Raw genomic sequence first — 12,175 nt, 5'->3', positions numbered from 1 at the left:
GCTGCAACAGACAATCAGTGACATGGTTCTTTCAACAAATAAATCACCAAAGTGTAAAAGAAACTCACCAGATTGATATACTGAGTTAAGAAAGTAAACCCAAGTCAAGAAAAAATATATATTCCATATTAAATGCCAAGTCTGTATTTGCTTTGAAACGTCAAATGTGGTTTTTGTTTCTTTTAAAGGTCACATTAACAAAATCTAGAATAATTTCAACATAATTCCAATGAACTTTTGGTTCTAAGTCATCTTGAAAAGTAAGTTCACCCCCACAAAAAAATTATTCCATATTAAATGCCAAGTCTGTATAATTATTGTATATATGTATGTATGTATATACATATATATCTATAACATAAAACAGGAGTGTCCGTCTGTCTGTCCCCCAAATTACTCCCTCAGTTTTGTGGCTAGCCCCGCCAAACCTCCTGTGGAAAGTTTTGGGGTCCCAGCGGATTTTGTAAGGTAGTTAGGAGGTTTCAAAAATTCCTCAATAAAATTATGATTTGAAATTATCTCTAAATACGACCCTGCCGCAGACAGTCAGGTTCACTATGTTAACAAATATAATTTCGTTCAAAATTTTTGGAGATGAGCAAAACTAGACATTTTTGGAATATTCAGAGCATGAGGAATCCAAAAATTAATGTTGGCATTTGCGTAGACACCTTTGCGAAAATGACACTCAGGACAGTGATTAAGATAGTCAGGTTCACTATGTTAACAAATATAATTTCGTTCAAAATTTTGGGAGATTAGCAAACGTGTGCATTTTTGGAATCATGAGAGCATGGAGAATCCAAAAATCAATGTTGGCATTTGCACAGACAACTGCATGGCCGCCATTTTGGATTTTCAAAATGGCCACCATAAAATTCAAATTTTGCGCCATCTCGACTTCTAGTCAACCTAGAAACTAAATTAAATGTGCTAATCCTATGTTTTCTGGGTCAAGGAATCCAATAAAGGCCTCAAAATAGTGCTCAGGATTATAGAAAAGCAACAAACAAAGGTAATTGAAAACCATTGTCTTTATATTTGTGATATAACTGGATTACATAATACATGATATTGCAAGTCCTTTGAAGTTATAGGTTTGGGTTTATAAAGCAAGAAAGCAGCCTTGTTAGTATGAGATTGAACTACAAGTCCTATACACAGGATCTACTAGGTCTATACCGTTCAGGAATATGCTTTTACAGATCTTCATCACTGTCCTGAGTGTCATTTTCGCAAAGGTGTCTACGCAAATGCCAACATTAATTTTTGGATTCCTCATGCTCTGAATATTCCAAAAAATGTATAGTTTTGCTAATCTCCAAAAATTTTGAACGAAAAAACATTGTGAACCTGACTAGGATCTGGAAGTGGACGGATGACGGCAATGAGCTGGTTTGATAATATCGCAATACAAGCTTCATTTAAAACAGTATTTTGTTAAAGTTTCAATTTATGATTGGAATGACGTTTGGAATTGAGTGAATACAATTACGATTTTGAATTAGTAATTGTATTCATCCAACCATACGGGCTACTTCACATCCGGATTTAAATATTTGCTTATGTCATGAATGTTGGAAAAAGTTTATTGTTTATATTAATGCTATTTCATTTGTGAATGGAGTTATGCTGTTCAGAATGAAAATAGAGATATTGAGGTCTAGTGAATGACGAAATGCCGTGAGGGTTTCTACTTTCTAAGCGTGACATTCGCGGATTGCCATATGCAGATTCGCCATTGACTGGGTATGGAACCATTCAAACGGGTACGTTTTTCGTGGAAGTCCTTCACGAACCTGCTGTCCATGCTTGATGTTTGACTACAGGTGGCACAGCAATGTGGAATTTATTGGTTCCATGGTTTCCCATTCACCGTTTTTTTACCTAAGTCTTTCACAAACCTGTTGTCCATGTCTGTCATGCGACTGAAGGTGCCACAGGAATGTGGAATTTATTGGTTTCATGCTTTAGCATTTACCGTTTCCATAATTGTTTGTCTGCTTTTGGCTCCCCACCCCTGCATAGCATGGGTACCTCACTAGTTTATATATACAGTGCATTCAGAAAGTATTCAGACCCCTTCACTTTTTTTTCGCATTTTGTTATGTTGCAGCCTTATGCTGAAATCATTTAAATTCATTTTTTTCCTCATCAATCTACACTCAATACCCCATAATGACAAAGTGATCACAGGATTTTAGAAAGTTTTGCAAATTTATTTTAAAAAACAACTGAAATATCACATTGACATAAATATACAGACCCTTTGCTATGACGCTTGAAATTTAGCTCAGGTGCCTCCCATTTCACTTGATCATCTTTGAGATGTTTCTACACCTTGATTGGAGTCCACCTGTGGTAAATTCAATTGATTGGACATGATTTGGAAAGGCACACACCTGTCTATACGGAAGCCTCTCCTCAGACGGAAGCCTCTCCTCAGTGAAAGACACATGAAAGCCCGCTTGGAGTTTGCAAAAAATCACCTAACGGACTCTCAGACTATGAGAAACAAGATTCTGTGGTCGGATGAAACCAAGATTGAACTGTTTGACTTCCGTCTGGCCACTCTGCCATAAAGCCCAGATCGGTGGAGTGTTGCAGTGATGGTTGTCCTTCTGGAAGTTTCTCCCATCTCCACACATAATCTCTGGAGCTCAGCCAGAGTGACCATCGGGTTCTTGGTCACCTCTCTTACCAAGGCCCTTCTCCCCCGATTGCTCAGTTTGGTCGGGCGGCCAGCTCTAAGAAGAGTCCTGGTTGTTCCAAACTTCTTCCATTTAAGAATTTTGGATGCCACTGTGCTCTTGGGAACCTTCAATGCAGCAGAATTTATTTTTTGTAGGCTTCCCCAAATCTGTGCCTCGACACAATCCTGTCTCTGAGCTCTCCAGGCAGTTCCTTCGACCTCATGGCTTGTTTTTTGCTCTGATATGCATTGTCAGCTGTGAGACCTTATATAGACAGGTGTGTGCCTTTCCAAATCATGTCCAATCAACTGAATTTAACACAGGTGGACTCCAATCAAGGTGTAGAAACATCTCAAAGATGATCAAGAGACATGGGAGGCACCTGAGCTAAATTTCAAGTGTCATAGCAAAGGGCCTGAATACTTATGTAAATGTGATATTTCAGTTTTTTATTTTTAAAATAAATTTGCAAAACTTTCTAAAATCCTGTTTTCACTTTGTCATTATGGGGTATTGAGTGTAGATTGATGAGGGAAAAAATGAATTTAAACGTTTTCAGCATAAGGCTGCAACATAACAAAACGTGAAAAAAGTGAAGGGGTCTGAATACTTTCTGAATGCACTGTATATATATATATATATATATATATATATATATATATATATATATATCTATATATCTATATATATATCTATATATATATATATATATATATATATATATATATATATATATATATATATATATCTATATATATATATATATATATATGTATATATGTATATATGTATATATATATATATATATATATATATATATATATATATATATATATATATATATATATATATATATATATATATATATATATATATATATATATATATATATATATATATATATATATATATATATATATATACATATATATATATATATATACATATATATATATATATATATATATATATATATATATATATATATATATATATATATATATATATATGTCTATATATATACAGTCATGTGAAAAAGTAAGTGCACCCCATGTAAAGTTTTGACTTATGTACATATACTAGCGAGGTACCTGTGCTACGCACGGTTGGGTTGCCCAAAGCAGACAAACAATGCGGAAACGGTGAATGTTATACTATGGAACCAATACATTCCACATTTCTGTGCCACCTGTAGTCGAACATCAAGCATGGATAGCAGGTCCGTGAAGGACTTGCACGAAAAACGTATCCGTTTGAATGGGTCTATCCCCAGTCAATGGCGAATATGCACATTGGGAATCCGCGAATGTCATGGTTGGAAAGTAGAAATCCTCACATAATTTCCTCATTCATTTGAACTCAATATCTCTATTTTCATTCCTAGAAGCATAACTCCAATCCCAAATTAAATAGCATTAATATAAAAAAAAGAAACTTTCACGAACATCCGAATATGGAGAAGTTCCGTATGGTTCAAATTCAAAATTCAAAATCATAATTGTATTCACTCAATTCTAAACAGCATCATTCCAATCATAAATTGATACTACATCAAAACACTGTGTTAAATGACGTTTATATTGAGATATTATAAGACCAGCTCATTGTCGTAATGTGTTCACTTCCGGATTTGGAGCAGAGTTAATTTCAAAATCATAATTTCATTGAGGAATTTTTGAAACCTCCTACCTACCTTACAACATCCGCTGGGACCCCAAAACGTTCCACAGGAGGTTTGGCGGGGCCAGCCCCAAAACTGAGGGAGTAGCTGGGGGAAGGACAGGTGGACAGACACTCCTGTTTTAGAATATAGATATACATATATGCATATATAATTAATCTGTGGGACGCGGGTTAAGCCATTGGGATCGAGCGGAGGTGCTTGAGCATGGTGATTAATAAAAGTGTGAGGTGGTTTCCTGTTTCTTCTTGTGGAGAAAGGTAGTTATGGTATGTTGGTGCAAATATGGCTGTGAAGTTAATAGCGATTAGTGGTGGCTGATGCGGCTGCCTCTCGTGGTGGTGGCCGATTTGAATCCCATCCTGGCGTGAATATTTTTCATATCCGTTTCAAATGAACTGCACTTCTTTCAATGTGGGTATATGGGGCAGTGCTTCATTTTAAAGAAGAATACAGAAATAAAGAAAATCCCTCTAATCCCACACAACACATATTGACCCGTGAAACCCAACACACAGAAGGGAGGCATATCTGAACGTTTAGTAAGGAAATAACTAACTGAGGAACCTGTATGTTGGATGCACCTGCGGAGTTTGGGGGGGGGGCGGGCAGGGGGGGAGATGCCCCCACCTTAATTTTTTTTCAATGAAGATAAAAACATCTCATATTTAAACATGAGTAACAAAGCGAAACGGAACCCAAATGCGTTGATTTATTTCCCCAGCCACGGCAGATATCGCGGCATTTTCATAGAGTGACGTGATTGCCTGCATCCTTTTTCAAATCAGATTAACAACTTTGAAATTCGTGATTTTTCACGAATGAAGGATTTTCACAAATGAAACCACTCCGGAACAAAGCTTTTCTGCAATGAGATGGGCTAGAATCTGGTTGTGCTCAACCATGGAGGAAGAAAGATTTTCTTCACTAACTTTTCTTCACATAGTTGGCGATTTAACTGTGAAGGAGATTCCAGAGGACATTGTGGACGTTTACGCTAATCGAAGGGCTGAACTATTGCACCTACTTTAGTTATTAAGGCAAGAACAGTATTTATATTAAGACAATGGTTATGTATGTGTATTACCGGGAAGACATGATTCATAAAGTGCTCGATTTCTTTTTTTAATCAAGAATTTGTTGTTATGCGAATAGTAATATTGGTCGTAGCTGGTAGACATGTCAAACTAGAAAGCATCTGAAAATGCAAAGCCCGTCCGCATTCGTTTTTATTCATACGTCGTCCTCTTCTTCTTCCACCAGCTCAAAATAATGAAAGCAGTTTAAAAAAAATACAAAATGAAAAATGATGATTGTATGCAGCCTTAAACTTTCATCTTTAGATGTAAAAAATAATCAGAAGAAGCTTTCGATTGGTTAACTAATTCTGTGACCCACTATGCAAATTCTTAAAATTTCAGGTCGATCAGATGAAAATTGACAATTTTATGTGATACTGACCTTTGACCTTTTGACCAAAGTTATTAATTTACCTTCTCCACATTCTCATAATAAAGCTTTGTTGAAAAATTGATGACAAAATTCAAATGGTAAAAAAAGTTACAGCCTGGACACACACATACAGAAATACCCACCCCCGACACCCCCAAATAGAGAAGTCAAACTACGCCTATGGTTGGATGTCGTTGCTTTGGAAAGTGCCTGTGTTCGCAGAACCACAACAATATAGTTTGGTAATTAGTCCAGTAATAATGTGACTTGACCTCACACTAATTGCAACAGAAGCAAACTCAACTGATTTGTGTATCCTCAATATGTCCTGAATGAGGAAAAAAAAGTGTTAAGGAATTGTATGGGTGGAAAGTTTTGAAAAATGCATAAATATGATCCTACCCAAAAACCGATTTTTATCCCTTTCTGCTAGATTTGACTATGCTGTATTTTTTTCCTTGAAGCAAAAAAAACACATACAGAGTATCAGTGATGAGAATTTATTGTGATCACATCATCACATAACTGATCAACTGTTGATCAAACGATTGAACCAATTAAATATGTGTACAGAATACATATAACACTACACAATGTCATCATCGTCGTCACAGGGCATCTGTATTGAGTTAGTGCAGCTGGATCCCCTGCAGTTTCCACATGCCGGAGTGCACTCGATATTGTTCTTTTTGCATGTGCATCTCAGGGTGCTGCAATCAGCCTGGCAGTTGCACTTGATGACCCGCAGAAGCTTTTCAGGAGCAGGGGGTAGGGTTGTCTGAACTGGCACAAACCCCTCGACACACTTCTGCCATCCCCACTCTGTAGGACGAGGTCCATCTGTAAGATAAGACAGGGAATTTGGTTTTGTCACAGCAGCAATGATACAGCAGGTAGTGAAAATAATACACAAGATACACAGAACATCACAGTAATTGAACTTAATATATTAACTGAAATTAATATGCTAAAATACAAGAATAAACATAGCAGCAATCAGGGCACACAGTAAAATGTAAATGTACCAGATGTAGATCCCTTCCATTCTTGTACTTGCAAGTAGACACGCAGGCTGTGAAACTTTGCTGCTCCTGATGTTGGTGGCAAGACCTGTGGCTGAACGTAAGTAGAGCTAGATGCCACCTTCTCACAGAACCGATGATATCGGAGGGAGTCCAGGGTGTCAGTTGATGTTCCATTGTAAAGAATCACCATCACTTTCTCTCCTGCTTCTGCCACATCATCTGTAGAGGCTGAATGTGCATAGAACACCTCGGCTTGCTCTCGGAATATGTCGCTTTCTTTGAATTTCTTGAGGGAAGCTCCCTTCCCGATCCCGTGGAGGCGAGATGTAGTGTCACATCCAAGAACTGCATGTAAGAACAAGATGTGCTTACATATGTCTGGGCCAAGTAGTTGTTTTGTAGCCTTGATGTTCCAAATGCGAGGCTTCTTTGTTGTCTTCCTTGACTCAGAACAAAAGAACAGGTCATGGGAGTCCAGGCTTGCATGGTAGCAGAGAAGAACTAAGAGGTCTGTATCATCCCCCATTAGCACAGTATTGTTGGTGGTAGCACACTGCACAGCTTTCTGCACAATCAGCAGGTCAGCATCTCCTGAGGCATGGTATGTCTCACAGTTTGCCTTCTGCAGTTCTTCACTTAACATGGAAAGAAATTGCTGCTTGTTCTGCCTGTTGGCCAGGAACTGTTCCTTCTGCATTGTGACAATCATGTCGGCTGTAAATGTCACAGTGGCACCAATCTTCCCTTTTGACCGTCTGTGGTGTGTCATGTCCTTTGTGTTGTTACTTTCATACCCATCAAACACCACTACAGCCTTGCCATACTTCTTCGTTACATACTCCGTATACTGGTGGCATATGTCTTTATAAGTAGATCCATGGGACCATGGGATGCGTTGAAGAAGTGCTCCACCATCCAAGACATACTGGCAGCCATCAACTACATTATCTGCTGGAACATGAGGCCCGATAAGACCCCAGATGGCGTCGGCGAGGGCTGGCTTCTTTGCTTCTCGAAGCAGTAGAGAGGAATCAAATAGGGCTGGGGGATAGCTACATAGCTCATATTTGAGGGCTGACTCGAGTTCATCACTGTTCTGTGCCACTATGACCAGTCTCTGGAAGAGAAGCTGTGGTTCAACTTGAATTTGATCTCCATCGATCCTTACAGAAGACTGCATGCCGAGAGTGACAGCTTGATCCTTCCTCTTGAAGGTGAACTCAGCAGGTGTTAGTCCATCCATGGACTTCAGTATCGCAGTGCCAACGGACTGTGCTGTATCAACGTTGACGGTGGAAAGGGCATTCTCCCCAGTGGCAATATTCCGGAAACTAGGGTCATTGCTGAATGGATTGTGCTCCTGTAGATAACTGAGAACTGTCAGTGTGTCCTTCCAGTCACGGGATTGCCTTGCTTTGGTCATGTCTTTGTTCTGCTCTCCAGTGTTGTAGTTGACCCCCGTGAGTCCCTCCATTGCCTGGTTTACTTCTGCACAGGCGGGCATCGATAGCAGCCACAACAGACGCTGTTGCTCCGTCATCCCTCGTCCTCGTGTGAGCCCACCACTGGTTTTTAAACTTCGCATCAGAACCTGCTCAATGACCAGGTCAGGTGAGAGACCTGCCCATAGGCGATCGCTTCGCCGAATCACGTGGAACCCTTCCTCGAAACGTTGTTGGACTTCTGGGTGTTCAGTCTTGAGGTTGTGCATCTGCTGAAGGTACACCCTGGCAGATTTGGTGTAAAGATTGTGTCCTGATGCTGCCAGATAGGGATGCTGCCAGATAGGGTAACCACGTTTGGTTTCCCATTGATCTCGGTGTATATTATCTTCTCACCGAAGTGTTTTTGCAGACTCCTCTTCATATGGGTGTAACCGTATGGTTCATGTTCACTGTGTGCAAGCTTCTGCTGCATGAGGTCAATTAGATCATTTATGGTGATCTGCTCGTCATCATTTTCTTCTATATACTTCACAACCTCCAAGAATGCTGCTGTCCTCTCATCAACGACAGGCCGACCAGCCTTCCTCCTCTTGGAGTCTTCTGTGTTTGTCTGATACGCTACTGGTATCTGCTTGTATGTGCGAAAATTCACACTGCAAGTCTGGTGGTAGACTGCATCTGCTGCATGTAGGTCATGCACATGCAGAATCCGTGCCTTCACAGTCTCTGACCAGTCATCACCTCGTGCACGACATGTTGCCAAAAGCGTGTCCTTGAATTCAATTGTCCTGACTTGGAAAACACTGACTTCACTTGGCTTCTTTCTCTTTTTTCCAAACTGAGCTGGTGTGCCACAAAACAGGCAATCAGTACTGTAAGAGAACCTCCCTGTAGTCGATCTTAGTGTAGGACTCTCACTGCTTGTACTTGTTTCTGACTCTTGTTGCCTGGTGTCCTTGGCTATCTGTTGTGGATTAATGTATGTCCAGCGACAGTCTTTGTGTATCTTATCACCAGGTACAGCATGAATATTGTCTCCCCTTTTTTTACTGGCCTGGTTGATAGATGAACTTCCCTTCTCTCCAAGTGTTGATACTGACGACCCTCCTCCGTCCACAGACTGCTTGCAAATGACACACTGTTCATATGCCTCCATTTACTGAAAGTGGAAAAAAAATATGCACGTTGAAAAATATGCACGCACGGTTGAAAACGTGCATGTTTGGAACTGGATCCTAGTCAGGGATGTGCAGAGGATGTTAGAAGGTTCATAACTCAGAAAAGAGCACTGTAGTTGTGGCGTGCGCGGCGTGGTTAAACTAGTTAGCAGAATATGTACAATGTAACATAATGTAATAAATAGCTAGCTAACTATTATAGCTGGAGGAAATTATGGAAAACCCACCTGATGAGGTTAGTATAGCGTACACCGCGATCGATGACACCGGCACAAATGCATGCTCAGGATTGTCCACTCAGTGGACGGCTTGCTGTCGCCTTCGAATGTCCAATCAGCGGACGGCTTGCTGTCGCCTTCGACTGTCCAATCAGCGGACGGCTTGCTGTCGCCTTCGACTGTCCAATCAGCGGACGCTATTATTATATAGATGTTTTTTTGCTTCAAGGAAAAAAATACAGCATAGTCAAATCTAGCAGAAAGGGCTAAAAATCGGTTTTTGGGTAGGATCATATTTATGCATTTTTCAAAACTTTCCACCCATGCAATTCCTTAACACTTTTTTTTCCTCATTCAGGACATATTGAGGATACAAAATCAGTTGAGTTTGCTTCTGTTGCAATTAGTGTGAGGTTGGCCCTTTTTTTTGCGTAAAATGCCTGCACTAAATCTTTCATTTTCTCTTTTGCTGGGTTCACACAGCCAACATGAAATGATGTTGCCAAACTCTTGTACCGATTCGACTTTTGGCTGTGAGTAACCCATAATTTGTGTCCTATGTGATTTCATGAATGCACTACAAAGTGATCCACAAATTAGATACACAGTACAGTTAAGGTACAACCAGTGTCCGAACAGGTAAAGTCACAATCAGTGCAGTGCAAATTATAAACTTTAAATAGGAAGGCAAACTGATTGAAGGATATGAGAATGACCGGATAAGAACATTGTGTGTACTCGAGCATTAAAAAGGCATCACCAAAAGCAATCACTTCAGAGTAAGTCTCAGAGCTGACATGTGCAGCAATTTTGGTATAATGAACAGCAATTATAGTGAATAGTTGCATTCTAACAACCAAATGACACTTAAGCACAATAAATTGTCAAAAAAAAAAAATTGTCATTGCATTGCAAAGAAAAATAACAATTCTCAGGTCTATTGGTCAGGACGAAATCAAATAATTCCACTCCATGAAACCTGAGCAGTATAAAGAGCAATTCCCAGCAGCTGCCACGTGATGCGAGTGCAAAATAATAGAAATTAATACCATCACGTAAGTGCAGAGAGCTTCCGCTCTACAGAAGGAATTTTATTCATATGAACACAGACAAAATTATAATGGCATACCTCCGCCAGGTTGACCACTTTACGTTTTGTATCCCACTGATAGTTCAGATGTGGATTCGGACCTGAACCAAAATTGAATCAATTCTTCCTTGTCATACAACCAACCTGTCGACCAAGTTTCGTGTGAATCCGTACACAACGTTTTGAATTATCATGCTATATGTCAGTTTTGGACCTATCTCTTAATGGTGAAAAATCACTTAAAATTATAGTATGCGGATCTGGATGCGGATCTTCACCTAATTCGAATCATTTCCTCCTTGTCAAACACACAACCTCTCCACCAAATTTCGTCCAAATCCAGAGAACTTTTGGAGATATCCTGCTCACAGACAAACAGATAAATAAAACAAGAAAGATGTTGTGCATAGAATACTTGTGAAAACCAAATAAACAATAGTTGCCATGGAAACAGCAATTGTATAATTCGGAAGCATTGATTGGCCTGTTAAGTGTTTTTCATAATGGAATGTTGTGCACAACAAACCCTGGTGTTGGGCTAGCGGCTAGGGTGCCAGCTTAGGATCCTAGGATCCTGGGTTCGAATCCCGGTCGATCGCTGAATTAATGCCAGGGGGGTTGACTCAGCCTGTCATCCTTCAGAGGTCGGCTAATTGAGTACCAGTTCACTGGTAATTCCCTGTTTGTCGTTAAAGGCGGCAAAAAGGGTTGGCGTCAGGAAGGGCATCCGGCCGTAAAAACATTGCTTCAAAAAGGGGACCAAAAAACAACAACAGCCACGGTTCCTGAAAAAGGCCAATCCCCGCTTTGCGGGGAAAAATGGCCTCTAAAGGTGGTTATTTTTTTTTATAGTGTTGTGCACAACAAATTTGGTTGATATATTTTCTATGGACAGCCAAATGGGTGTTTTTATATGTTTTGGATGGCACTGACCTTGACCTTTGCCTAATTTTTTTTACCAGATTTTATACACATACAACACACATGCATACAAATAAGCTGTGCAAGTTTCAATCTTGACCTTGGACCTTGACCTTTGACTTTTTTTACCAGATTTTATACACATACAATACACATGCGTACAAATAATCTGTGCAAGTTTCAATCTGATATCTTGAAAAATTTCTGAGATTTGGCAATAATGAAATCACAAAATATCCCATTTGATTACAATGGGGTGAAATTGTTGTCATGGACACCGTTTTTTCTTTGCCACGTGGAACTTGCCTCTTTTTCACATGGGACTTTCCCTATGCCACAAACAAAGATGAGCAGAACCTGAAAAAAATGAAGTGAAGAAAACGAATCAATTAAAAATTAAATTAAAATAAAAGGAAAAATGAAATAAAATTAAAAAGAAAATGAACAAGTACACATACATTCAAAGTACACC

The sequence above is a fragment of the Myxine glutinosa genome, chromosome 1 (assembly GCF_964187855.1).
Source record: "Myxine glutinosa chromosome 1, kmMyxGlut1.1, whole genome shotgun sequence".
Classification (NCBI taxonomy): domain Eukaryota; kingdom Metazoa; phylum Chordata; class Myxini; order Myxiniformes; family Myxinidae; genus Myxine; species Myxine glutinosa.
The sequence above is the reverse complement of the archived record's forward strand: the minus strand, read 5'-3'. Positions refer to the sequence as shown.